The sequence below is a fragment of the Lemur catta genome, chromosome 19 (assembly GCF_020740605.2).
Source record: "Lemur catta isolate mLemCat1 chromosome 19, mLemCat1.pri, whole genome shotgun sequence".
Taxonomy (NCBI): domain Eukaryota; kingdom Metazoa; phylum Chordata; class Mammalia; order Primates; family Lemuridae; genus Lemur; species Lemur catta.
In genome coordinates, this window is record NC_059146.1 from 21,444,872 (window position 1) to 21,459,747 (window position 14,876).

The following is a 14,876-nucleotide window of genomic DNA, read 5'->3' on the forward strand; positions in this document are numbered from 1 at the left end:
GTTTATGGACACAGGGAAATTCAAAATTTCAGGGGAAGACAGCAGACTGGATACCCAGAAAAGAGCTGATGTTGCAGTTTATGTCTGAAGGGATTCCGTTGCAAGAATTCCCTCTTGCAAATTTTTTGCTAGTAGATCACTAGGGGTAATAGTGAGTGGTGTTACTTCCATCTCTACCCTTTAATTCCTGGAATTAATTAATTAAATTCCATGAATTCTAGCTATGGGGAAATAGCAGTATATATTGGATGCTGATTCAGGTGCACATAGTCTTCTGGAGAACCTTGCCCCAGCTCTCCAAGGTATAGCCACCTGAGTCTTCAAAATTCCATTCCACTGTTCTACTGAGCATGTTGCTTCAGGGTGAAGGGTAAGACCAGGGATTCACAAGCCTGGGCCCATTGGTGCACTTTGTTTGCTGTCAAGTGTGTTCCTTGGTGAGAGGTGTGGAATGCTATGATGCTGGATAAATCTTTCTGTAAGTCCATGGATGGTAGTTTTGGCAGAAGCAATGTGTTCAAAGAAGGCAAATATATATCTAGAGTAAGTTTCAAATTCAGTAAAAGTAAAATATTACTTCTTCTATGATGAAACTGTCCCACCGTAATCAGCCTGCAAACAGGTACCTGGCTTATTACCCTGGGGAAGGGGGACATATAGGTGCTCAGTGCTGATCCCTGTAGCTGGGAGACTGGACCCTCTGTAGGGGCTGTAGCCAGGTGCGCCTTGGTGAGGGGAAGTCCATGTTGCTGAGCCCAAGCATAACCTCCATCCCTGCCACCATGGCCACTTTGTTCATGAGCCCATTGGATGATGGAAGAGATGTGTGGGGATGGAGGCTTACTGGTATCCACAGAACAGGCATCCTATCCACTTTACCCCCCAAATCTTCCTCTGTTTAGACTATCCCTTCGTGAGCATTCACAAGGGACAAAAATACCTTTATGTTTTTACCCATTCTTAAATGTCCATAAATATGCCTCTTCCTCAGACTTTCTTATTATCAATTTTTCATTCATGTTCTTTCCAAGTCCCTGCCCATTCAGTCACACCATTGGCCACAGCACATGAATCAGTATATAATCACATGCCTGGCCATTGCTCCTTCAAAGCAAAATGAACAACCACATGTATGGTTCAAAGTTCCACCCACTGGCAGGATATCACTTTACCACTGTCCTTCATGGATGTCCCAGAAAGAGGCTGGAGTGCTGTAGCAGATGTCCACTTTTGTGCTGTGCCTGCATATCCTGAAGAACCATCTGCAAATCAGGCTTGAGTCTTCTCCCCCTCTGTTAAGTGGTCATAGACACTTTCTATCAGGCCACAGGTGCAGGTGGAGAGGAAGAAATCTGTGTAGCAAGAGTAGACACCATGGTCATTTGGGCCACTCCTTCATGTAACTTATTTGTGCCTTAAAGGGGTGCTTCAGCATGATCTTCCATGTAACACTTGTATTTGATGATGACGTGTTGTTCTACATGCTCCACTTTATGGTTTGGTGGGTCAGGTAACAACCACTTCACGTTTCATGGTAACTTAGAGGCCCATGGTTAAGCGTTCAGTCTCTACTAAAGCTCAGCAGCAGACCAAGAGCTGCTTTACATAAGGAGACTAGTTATCTGTGGTGGCTGGTATGGTTGTGCTCCAAATCCTAAGTGCCTATGCTGAAATTCATCTACAGAAGCTGCCAAAGGCTTCAGCCAGCATCACCCTCTGCCTCTGACACCATCAGCACCATCATATCTTCTGGGTCTTATGGGCTGGGTGGCAGAGCAGCTTGCACAGCAGTGTGGATCTGTTGCAGAGCCTTCCCCTGTTAGGGGACCCATTCAAACTTTTTGGGTCACTTTGTAAATGGGCTTAAGTAGCAACATAAAATGAGCAATATGTTGCCTTCAAAATCCAAAGAGGCTCACTATGCATTATGCCTCTTTTTTTGGTTGTAGGAAGGACCAGATGCAGAAACCTGTCTTTTACCTAGGAGGAAATTTCTCTTCATGCTCCACACCACTGGTCCCCTAAAATTTTTACTCAATTGGAAGGCTCCCAAATTTTTGTGGGATTTATTTCTCACCCACTTACATGCAAATGTCTTATCAAGAAATCTAGGGTAGTTTCCACTTCTTGCTCACTAGATCCAAGCAGCCTGAATTTATAGATGTAATGGGCCAATGTGATGTCTTATGAAATAGCATGATGATCAAGACCCCTATGAACTAAATTACAACGTAGGGCTGAAGAGTTCATGTTACCCTGAGGCAGAACATAAGGCGTATTTCTGGCCATGCCAGCTGAAATAAAACTGTTTCTGGTGGGTCTTTATTAACAATGATGGAGAAAAAAGCATTTGCCAGATCAAGCTGCATACTGAATACCGTATTATAAAAATTTGCACAAAAATGAAATCACACCTGCTACAGCAGCTGAAATCATAATCTACACATGGTCAAGTTTACAATAACCTAATGCCATTATCTAAGATACATTTGTCTTTTGGCTAAATGAGAGAGTTAAATGGGGATGTGCTGGAAAGAACCACCTCTGCATCTTTCAAGCACTTGATGATTGTCCTCATTTCTGCAATTTTCCAGGAATGAATTATTGATTTTTCTTTAGTATTTTTCTAGGTAGAAGAAGTTATAACAGCTTCCACTTGGCATGTTCCACCATGATAACCCTCACTCCATAGGTCAGAAAACCCCTGTGGGAATTTTGATAGCTGTTGAGTATGTCTATTCCAATTACACATTCCAGAAATGGGGATATAGCAGCAGCATGGGTTTAGGGACCAAATGAATCCACTCAGAGAGAGACTTAAGCTTATACTCCATTGGCTTAAGTCTATGAATTGGCTGAGGGACTGCGACTCTCTGATTTGTATGATTCACGTTAGACTTTTGTTCACCGGACCTAAAAATTTTCTTCTTATATAGATCAAGTAAGAATTTAGAGGGTTTCCTATCTATTTCACTTCCTGGAACACCATGATCAACTAGTCCACACTGTAGGTCTGCATGACTCAGACTATTCTGTTTGCTACTTTGACTCTGCTGTCCATTATGGTAGCCACACCCACCTTGTCTTTGGTGGCTGAGTTCTGCCACTTGACCCCTGCCACTCTGGGATTCCATTGCTCCCAGTACATTTCAGTTTCCCAATTTGGTGGCATCAGTTCGCACTCCATGTTCTGGCCTAAGGAGAATGGCCTGAAAGAGCAACCATAGAGCTCTTAAAAAATGCTGGTGCTCCTCTTACAGACAGTATTCCCAAAAGGTGTATCGTTGGGATTCCTGATGTGTGGGTAAGTAGGTCTTAAATGATAAATCCACTCTAACACTCAAATTCCCCCTAAGCCTTCAAATCCTTTTCTTTACAGTAAACCAAAGCAGGTTTCAAATTTGAGTTCATTTACCGTGGGCCACCTTTTGCTCCACGTTTCAGCCAATCGACCAGGCAAGACGTTAGAACCATTTCTAGCTTCTTGAGTTGCAACATTAAATGCACAGTCTCTGCTTAGGAGGCCTATATCAATAAACTTTGCCTGACTCAAATTTATGTTCCTTCCACCATTATCCCACAGCCTTAGTATCCATTCCTACATGTGTTCCCCAGATCTCTGTGTGTATGAATTTTTTTAAATTAAGTAGTTCTTTAGAAATGTGGCATATGTCCTCATGGACCATGCTTTGTACGTGACCTTTAGGGGCTTGTTGGGTCTTGAATCTAGTTAAAGATTTAGAGGATAAGAGGGGTGATGAAGGAGGGCCTTGAGGAGAATCAGCATTGTCCTGCATAGCAACTGCCTCAGGGAAGGCCATTACTGTATCTTCAGATGATGCAGAGTCAATCTCAAATGGGGGACGAGAGGATGCTTCTCTTGGCAAAGAAGACTCATCAGAATTTAGGGGCTCAATGTCCTCAGCTTCATCAGAATCTTCCCACACATCCCCATTTTAACTTTCAAATCTGACTCCTCCCTAATCAATGTCCTCACTTGAACAGCAAACACCTGTGTGGCTGGAAATTTGATTTCTATTGAAACTCAGCCACTCCAAGGATGGGATTCTGGGTTTGATTTTCAGGAATCTCAGGCCAGTAGCCACAGATGATAAGAGTCTTTTTCAGAGAAGACATAAAAACCTCAGGTCATTTATGTTGCACTTGGACTGAGAATTCAGATCTCTGAGCTCGTCCTTTACTTTCCCCCACTTTGTCCAATCTCAGCCAGGCTCATTACACTCATTAGTTTGAAAAAAAAATGTTTGAATGTAATTAGTGTTTGATTACAAGGATACACTTGTGATATTTTGGATATCCCTATTACCACGTCATGCTATAAACTATCAGTGCTCTCTTTACTACCAGATGTAGAGTCATTAGTGTCTTTACATCTAATAATATTAGATAGCCAATTCCAAAAACATCAGATCCAATTCAGAAAACTTATTCTTGGGATTCTATTCCTCTGGAATCATTCCTGGGACCAAAATATGTGTTTGTAAGTGTTCTCCAGAGAAACAGAACCAACAGGGTGTGTATGTAAGTGCATATCTGCATCTGTGTATCTATCTATATATCTATTTAGGAGTTGGCTTTCATGATTGTGGGTGCTTGGTGAGTTCACAGTATGCATGACAGGGAGTCTCAGGTAAGAGTTACAGTTTCAGTCCAAAGGCAGTCTGCTAATACAATCCCTTCTTGCTTGGGGAAGATCACCGGATCTTTTTTTTTCCTCACAAGAAACTTACTGCATGTTCTATTTATTTGGTGCTGTATAGTGTACATCTTTCTTGGCTATATGTTGACTCAATGAGGCAGGTTGTTTGAAACTGTTTCTCCTTTACCTGATACATCTCATAAATCAAGAATCATGTTTGACACACACCAGATACTCAATGTGTGCATATGGAGATAGTGAATAAAAGGTTCTTCACTTCCAGCAAGTTCATTTCTAACACTGAGACAATTCATTCCTTCTTTTCTTCTCCTTTTTCAGGCTGTCTTTTATGAAAAATTCTCAGAATTGAAAAATAATAATTTGAGGGAGGGAGAACTCTGAGGCTGGCAAAAAACAAAGCTCAGCCTTATTCCCACCGTCCTTCTTTCATTGCTTAGATGTCAGGATCCTTGTCTGACGTGTTATTTCAACATTGGCTTCTCCAGGCATCTTAGCTATATATATTCTCCTGCTTGTTTCTCTGTATCTAAATCTCTCTCCCTGTATCTGTTTTTTTTTTCTGTTTCTCTTTCTGTCTATGTCTCTATCTCCCCATCACTTTCTGTCTCTGTATCTCTCTCTGTCTTGCTGTCTTTGTTTTTCTCCATTAATCACTACCAATAGCTACTAATAGCTTTCAGTAATTTGAACATTTCACCCATGTTTTTCTGAGATCATCTCAAATCCCCATGCAAACACTGTCAAAGTACTTAGAGATGAAATGATAATTACTTTCTTGCAAGGAGATGACATCATGGTGTCCCAAACTTTTATCTCTGAGACAAGATGCCCCTTTTTCACAGATACTCTGACCTTGGCCATGGCAGCTACTGCTCCACAAGAAATCACATTTGGTAAGTGGACCTCCTTTCTAGGTAGACTGACATATTCTTAGCAAATAGGATGTTTGTCACAAAATAAATATGGGGTGAACATATAATTCTTGTTTCCCTTTAGAGTAAAACCGAACATAAAATAAAAACATGAAGCAGGGATATTTTCTGAGAGTTCTTGAGACATAGTATCACCTCAACTTCCTGTTTTAGGGTGTCTGACATCTTTTGTCTACCTTCTCTGCTGTAGCCCCATCTGAAACACTCTCTCCAATTGGAAACACCAAACCTCGCAGACTTTATTTTCCTACTTGTAAGAGTGTTGCGAGGGTGTTCATCTCTTGCATTATACTTACACACCTGTTGCCTAATGGGAACTGCTACATAGGACCTTTACAAGATCTGTGGTGACAACATGTTGGGTAGCGTGCTGTGCTTTGCTTGATGATGCCAGTATATCTCTGAAAACTTTATGTGATGAGTGCAAAACCATACACCTCCGTCTCCTTTTTTATGCGTTCTGGGAGCAAAATGTACTTTATTGCACCAATAATTTTATGTGTATAGAAAAATTTCTGGAATCAGTGTGAAGAAGGTAAACACTATCTTTCATTTAAAGAAATAGAAATCTTCTTTTTATAAAAAGTGACCGAGTTTTCAAGGCTTAGAGAGCAGAAATAATCAGGGACTACGAATGTGTTAAGGTCGAAATGCAACTCTGAATCTTAACCAGATTTGAAAGTGCTTTGATAATCCCCAAACCTTTACTCCTGCTCAAGATCCAATGGGATCTCAATCTAAAGCTTCCTAAATCTGGGTTCCACTCCGTCCTTCAGCAGTGGACAGGTGGTCTGTTCTGACTGCTAAGATCCCAGCCACAAGAGCTGTGAGGTGAGGATTTTCCTGTCACGAGCCCAGAAAGTAAGATGTGCTTCATTTAGTCCCTAATTGTGCCTCCATAAAAATCACTTGTTATAAAAAGGGAGAGAGATCTATTTTTCCATGAATGATTTCAGTTCTTAAAGGGCACATGAGACACATCATCATTTGTGATCTAGGATTCACAAATATTTTCTCACCGTCATTATTTACCATAATTTTGTCGTTCTCACTCCTGCTCAATTGCTTTAGTTTAGTATAATTTAAATTAATTTGTCTGTTTTCTAATGATTTCACAGGCCACACCCTCTTTTCATTATTTGAATTTGTTGATCAATTTCGATTCTAAATTTGCTATTATTTTTCTATTTGTTGTCATAAAATATTTCTTTCCAAGAAAATTTTGAACAGGTTTGTGTGCATGTACTACATGAAATATATGTTCTTTTCTCACTCTCCCACTCTTCTCCCTGTCGTCTGTAACACTGGGTCCAAACTGTTATTGATTACTGCATATTCTTCCAGAAATGGTTTTGATTTTCTAAACCATCTATTTCTCATAATCTGTACTTTACCAGGATTCTAATATTTCCCACAATTTAATACCAGTTAAATCCAATTATAATTTAATAACTTGTTAATTATTTAAAAAGTAAAATATTATTGTAAAAACAAAATTTAAAAGTTCTTATTTTGATGAATCCTTATTTAAAGTCTTTGGAAAATATCTAAATTTTAGGTGATTATAAAATTTTGTGTCGTATTAAATGTGACTTAAAACTATATCTTTTACTTCACAGCATCACGTAAATGTAGAAGGATTCTACACTCCCCCCACATTAATTATTTCCATTATGGGAAACCATAATTAATTAATTTATTTTTGTCTAGACCTGAAAATACAAAGCTGCAATAAGAAGAATCATTATGCAAAGTGAAGCTATGACTTTAAATTAAACATTTAGCAAATAAATGTATTTTAAATAAAAATGTGTGTCTGTTAAAATTTATTTTGGATTTTCATGATAATCTCTGAGAAAAACATATATTTGTGGATATTTTTTCCTGATAAATGCTTGTTTACTTAATTTTCCTGCTTAGAATACATATCCTTTTTTACTTAACTTTAGAATGGTCATTTAAAAGCTTAATGACAACTTTCATTTTTCTACTTGGTGTGTTATATATTTTCCAATATTCTGAGTTTCACATTTTTGTCTATAATGTTATCGAAGTTTTACTATTTCAAATGTGGTAATGTTTTTAAATTATCGTACGGCTCTTTTTTTTTTAAGTTTGTCTGTGTTTAATCAATGAGTAGTATGATTGAGTGCATTTATACACACATAAATACATTTGCAAATAATTGTATTTAACAAACCCACATCACAGTTAATAAGTACAAACCTTATCTTTTCCATAGAAATTGAAAGCATCGGAAATACAAGTTTAGAAGATGAGAATTCAGGAAAATGTATAAGAATTCTACTTGGCAAGTATAGTTTGCCTTACTTTGAGAATTGTTGAAGTTTAATTAAATGAATCAGAAAACCAATCGAAAGGGAAAATTAACAATGGGAATCATAGTGACACTCAAAGAAACCATAGGTATAAGTAAATTATTATCATCAAGATGGTATCTATGTGCTATTTCTTTCATTGATTTACAGGATTTAAAATACATTCTTGAATAAAAGTCCTTTGTTGTTTACAAGTGCTATAAATTCTTTTTGTTTTAATTTCAGGATATTATGAGGGTACAAACGTTTTGGTTACCTTTTATGTCTTTGCCTCACCCAAGTGGGGTTTAGAGGCTTGCCCTTCCCCTCTACAATGCATACCATGTCCATTAGTTGTGCATTTACCACCCGCAACCCACTAATCCCTGGAGAATATTACTACCGTGTAAGCACCGTAGTGTTGATCAGTTAGTGCCAATTTGGTGGCGAATACGTGTGGAGGCTATTGCTCCGTTCTTGTGATACCTCACTGCAGATACCCGCAGTGTTGAGCCCATTATCCATGGCTCTTTTTTCTAAGTATTCACCTCCACTCATTTCAAAAAAATACATATCCTATGTGCTTACCATACTAGATATTAATTTGTATGCTTATACAAGGGCTGTCCAGAAAGTATTCAGCCATGGATGTCTCCATTGTTCATATTACATGGCTGGATACTTTCCAGATAGCCCTCATATGCCTGTATATAAATATGTTTAATGTCTAAATGACATCCAGTGGAAACTGGCTTTAGTTTTTTAACTTTCAAAATATTTTCATAACACATATTTAATAAATGTTCTTTCAACTCCTTTTTGAACTCATTTTTACTCAGATGCTTAGTTTCTAATATTTTTCATCCTTTAAGCCTCTAGCTCTCTATTTTCTTAATTAGTAGGTCAAACCAATCTTCTACCACTGCATCTATTCATTTACCTATCCGCCTATCAAATACTTCACATTATTTTGTAGACTGTTTGTTCTATATCCTTGGTTTACTATATAACCAAGTTGTATCTATAATTTAAAAATATTTGGTAAAGCTACTCCTTCTGTTATAATCAGTTTTATTTCTGTCTTCTTTTTCACCAGTATAAGACATTTGGGAATGTTGACACTTGGTTTTCTGTTATAAAAATACATGTTTATGTACACATATTTTGTTAGTCAAATTATTGAAAATATTTAGAAACTCCATACAGGATAGGGGTTTCTCTGTATTTCTTCAGGTCTTATTTTATATCCTTCATTTTCTTGTAGTATTTCTTTCATAATTTTTTAATTGAGTGGTTGATTTGTGCAATGACACACATTTTCTGAAGTAATCTTTTCATCAGAATTCCAACTATAATGCTGTGTCTAGAAAGAAAAATCTGTATTTTTTACCTAGCATTTCCATATTTTCAAAACTTACAAATATTAATAAAGTTTACTTCATTCTATTTAGCAATTATGCAACTGGATCATGCCCAAAGGTTAAAACAGTGATTTTGTGATTACCAAGATATACGTTCTTGCTTATACTTGTTTTCTTCTTCATTGTATTTACTAGCGATAAATTGCATTTTTTAAATGGTGAATTTTAGCGTTGTGGTCTTCTTTCTGAAAAGTTTTCCTGTGCTGCTAATTATAACCACCATAAAAAGGGTGGCCTTTAACACTGGAAAAATGCATTTAGTAAAGAGGCAGAGCCTCCTTGACACACCATAGGTTTGTCCACTATTGAGTTTGGGAGTGGGAGTTCATAAGTCTCAACTAAACAATAGACACATTTTGTTTATCTGCTTTTGATATTTTATAACATACATATTTAAGTCGTACAACTTGGTAATTATATATCAATATATCTGTAGTGAAATTATCACCATAGTCAAGATAATTAACATATCCATATATTTTATATATTTATAATTTGTGTGTGTGTGGTGGAAATACTAAGGATATACTCTCTTGGCAAATTTCAAGTATACAGTATAGTATTGTTACCAACAGTCACCACAGCATACATTAGATCTCCAGAATTTATTCATCATGGAAAATTAAAAGTTGGTATAGCTTGCCCAATATTTCTTCATTTCCTCCAACCCCAGACCCTGGTAACCACCATTCTACTCTCAGCTTCTACGAGTTTGACTATTTCTCACGTTTATGTGAGATCATAGGTATTTACCTATCACTATTTGGCTCATTTCACTTAGCATAACGTCATCTGGGTCCAATTATGTTATTGCAAATGATAGAATTTCTTTATTTCCAAAAGGTGAGTAATATTTCATGATTTGTATGTACCACATTTTCTTTATCCATTCATCCATGGATGGACATTTATGTTGTTTCTATATCTTGGCTGTTGTGAATAATGGTGCAATGGATATAGAAGTGCAGATATCTTTTTAAGATGTCAAGTTCAGTGTTTTGGATAACTATCCAGAAGTGGAAATACTGTGTCATTTAGTTCAATTTTTAACTTCTTCTTCTTTTTTTTTTTTTTTGAGACAGAGTCTCGCTTTGTTGCCCGGGCTAGAGTGAGTGCCGTGGCGTCAGCCTAGCTCACAGCAACCTCAAACTCCTGGGCTTAAGCGATCATCCTGCCTCAGCCTCCTGAGTAGCTGGGACTACAGGCATGCGCCACCATGCCCAGCTAATTTTTTCTATATATATGTTTAGTTGGCCAGATAATTTCTTTCTATTTTTAGTAGAGATGGGGTCTCGCTCTTGCTCAGGCTCATCTCGAACTCCTGACCTTGAGCAATCCACCCACCTTCGCCTCCCAGAGTGCTAGAATTACAGGCGTGAGCCACCCCACCCGGCCAATTTTTAACTTCTTGAGGAACCTCCATACTGTTTTCCACAATGGCTGCACCAATCTGCATGTCAATCCACAGTGTTCTGGGGTTCCTTATCCTCCACACTTGCTTCTTAACACTTGCCATCTTTTGCTTTTCTAGTACTAGCCATCCTAACAGGAGTGAGGTGATACTTCTCTAATGTACTTCTCTAATGATTAGTGTTGTTAATCACCCTTTTATATACCTGCTGGCCATTTGTATGGAAAAATATCTATTTGGGTCATTTACCCATTTTAACATTGGGCTATTTTATTTATTAAATAATTTATTTTCTTTGCTATTGAGTTGTATGAGTTATTTATTGAATACTGACTTCTTATCAGATATATGGTTTGCAGATAATCTCTCTCATTTCATAGGTTGCATTTTCATTTTCTTGATTGTTTCCTTTGCTGTGTATCTTTTTAGGTTGATGTAGTCTTACTTACTTATTTTTCATTTTGTTGCCTGTTCTTCTGGTGTCATATCCCCAAAAGGGTTATTAAATCCAATGTCAAGGAGTTTTTCCCTATGTTTTCTTCTAGGAGTTTTATGATTTCAGCTCTTGTGTTTAAGTCTTTCATCCCCTTTGAGTTGATTTTTGTTCATGCTGCACAATAAGGGTCCAATTTCATTCTTTTGTATGTGTATATTCAGTTTCCACAACATTATTTATTGAAGAGACTATCTCTTTCCCCATTTTGTATTTTTGACCCTGCAGGCTTCCTTCATTCCTTTTCATTCTGTTTTTCCTTTTTCTCTATTGACTAGGTATTTTTAAATAACCATTTTTCAGGTTTACCAATTCTTTCTTCTACTTGATCAAGTCTGGTGTTGAAGCTTTCCATTGATTTTTTTTTCTTTTTATTTTTATTCCTAGGAATCACCAACAAATTCCCATTGATTTTTGTTGTTGTTCAGTCATTGTATTATTCGTCTCTAGAATTTCTGTTTGGTTCTTCTTTATGGTTTTTCATTTAATTTTTCATTCTGTTTATAAATTGTTTTTCTTCTTTCATTGTGTTGTCCATCTGTGTTTTCTTGCAGGTCAATGGCTTCTTAAAGATGATGATTTTGAAATCATTGTAATGAAATTCACAGATCCTCATTTCTTTGGCATCATCCACTGGAGCTCTATTTTATTTTATTTTACTTTGGAGGTGTTATGTTTTCTTTTATTAATATCATTGTGTTCCTTAAACTCTTATATTGCTGTCTTTGCATTTGATGAGGCAGGCCCCTCTTGTGACAAGCTTCAGAAGAGAAATACCTTCACTAGTCAGCCCAGGTATAGATTTTCAGGGATCTGTCCAGCCTTTTCTGTGGATACTCTGTCCCACTTCTCTTGTTCCCTTTTGTGGGGGAAGTCTTAGGTTTTGTGTGCCTTCTTTCAGCCTGCCAAGTCAGGCCAGGTGCTGAGTGTCTCTTGTTTATTTTTCCCAGGGCAGTGTCTTGAGCTGTTTAAAGTTGTACGATATCTCCAAATCCTGCAGAGTTGAGCTGGGTGCTAATTATCCGTGTGATCTCTGTGGGGGTTGGTGAGTGTCCTTTGCAGAGGCTTAGGCTTGCTGGCTGCAGAGATTCATGTGAGCATCTTGGGAGTGCACACAGAGTGCAGTGGACCATGTCAACCAGTTGTGCGGGATGCAAACAAGGCCATGCCAAAGGTTTATGGGTGGGTCTCTTGGTGGGTTCTACAAATTATTTAGTAGGATCTGCAGCCTGAGATATGTGTGGTGGTTGCTGTGAATTCTTACGTCTTTCCCTGATCATAGGTTCCCCCAGACTATTCAGCCAGGACAATACCCTCAATGATATTGGAGGGGCAATGCTGAAGTAGGCCTCTTTGGCAATTTCCCCTGAGGCTGAAGAAGCTGGAAGTTCCCTCCACTCTTAGTACCCCTTGTGGGAGAAATTGCAGGTGGTGAGGGCTCTCTTGGCACTGAGCTGTGCCACATTGGGAGAAACTGTTCTTCTCACCCTTTTGAAGAATTTATTCTCAGTTTTCTTTTGCTTAAATGTGGTGCTAGAATCTCTTTACTGGACTCCTAGATTCTCACAGAAATATTTCAATTCATAGGTGGTGGTCAAAATTGATGTTTCTGTGATAGTACAAGGGCCAGAACCATCGATTCCACCATCTTAATGATGCCACTCTTTCTGGTTTGAATTTTAATTGTAAATTGTTTTAGAAAAATTAAAAGGTTTTGAAAAACAGTGTAGATTTGAGGGCATGGTAACACAAACATTCATTGAAAATTCAGAACTGACATACGATGACTCATTTGCTTGTGTCTTGCGTTCTCCACTTTGCAGTACTGCCCCGATGGCTGTATCATCAGCGGGGTCCACCCACCAATATACTCACCATTGACCTGCAACCCAAGGGTTTTGGCAGCCACTGATGTTCATTGCTTGTACACTGTCCAATGTGGCGACTGAAATTTTATTTTCATCAGTGTTATACATATAGGGCTTGGATATATTCCTTTGTTTGAATCTATGACAAATATTACTTCATGCTTATAAATGCCTCAGGCTTTGCCATTGGGAACATGTCCTAATAGCCCTTCTGTTCTGGTCACATGAACGCGATGATTTTTGGCCACTCCTGTACTTCATTGTATAATAGGGGGTTTTGAGTTCATCCCCTATACTTCCTTTCCTAATGTGGATTTGGCTATTTCTTCAGGAAAAAAATAAAAATTTTTGATGATATTTTAATATCAAATATTTTCTATCATAAACTCATATATTTTACTATATATAGTCAAAATTATTGAATTATGATAATTGCATATCATCATATACAATATATTATATAATTTGATTATTTCAAATATTTGTAAATGTATGATATAATATATATAGGGTAAAATATATTATTTATAAAACATGGAGTCAAAGAGATTTGCTTAAAATTCAGTGGAAACAATTCCTCTGCTTAGTAAAGCCCTAATACGAGATGAAGTTACTTTCATTTTTTCTAGGTTTTGTCTTTAGGTTTATTAATAATATTTGAATATTTTTGGTTTTATGTATATTTGAGAAAATATGTATATATTTCCAAACCAAAACAACAAATAAGACACAATTCATCCTGTTTCCACTGTACTGCTTTCTCTATCTCTCACAAGTACCCATTTTAAAAGGTTTTATTTTTTTCATTTTAAAATATAAAAATATAGGTGTACACACACACACACATAAGAGCATACCAATATACTATTTATCTCTCGTTCTTAGTTAAATAAACCTAATTGTCCATGACGTTCTTAGTTGTTTTTTTTTTTCCTCGCCCTCCCATAACTGTACGTCCTTCAGGGTTGGCTGTCAGAGAGCTCCCTCATCACATCCACAGCTGCCCAGTGCTCCACTGTGGGACACACAGGGATGCATTCAGGCTCTCTTTGATTGAGGTTGGGTGGGGTCCAGACATTGTGGTGTGACATAGGATAATTTTGCAAGAAATAGCCTTGTACTTACAAAAGACATGTTCTTAATGTTTGTATTCACTTGGAATAATCGGTTGTGTGAGAAAAGGCCTTTTCTGGATGCAATGTGATTAACCTAGTTGTCTTTTTCAGTCTCTAGATTCCTGTCTCATTGAAATAAAATCAAACTACAACATCTCCTCTCAATGGATGGATTGGTTGCTGTTAACGTAAATTGGGGCTTTACCTTTCTCATTCAGACTAGTGCTGGAATCCTTGGAAATTCTTCACTCCTTTGCTTTTACAACTTTTCTTTTCTTACTACACAGATACCGAAACCCAGAGACTTGATTCTCAGCCAGCTGGTCTTAGCTAACAACTTGGTTCTTTGCTCTAAAGGGATCCCTTTTAGAGCAAAGGGTTGCAGCTTTTGGGTTGGAAGGTTTCCTGGACGGGGCTGGATGTAAACTTGTCTTCTACTTACACAGAGTGGCCAGAGGGGTTTCCCTCACCACCACCTGCCTCCTCAGTGGCTTTCAGGCCGTTAAGCTTTGCCCCAGAATCTCTAGGTGGATGGACTTTCATATTAGATCCCCAAAGTGCATTGTTTTCTGCTGTTTCCTCTGCTGGGCCTTGCACCTGGTGGTACATAGCTATATTGTAAGGTACATAACTGGCC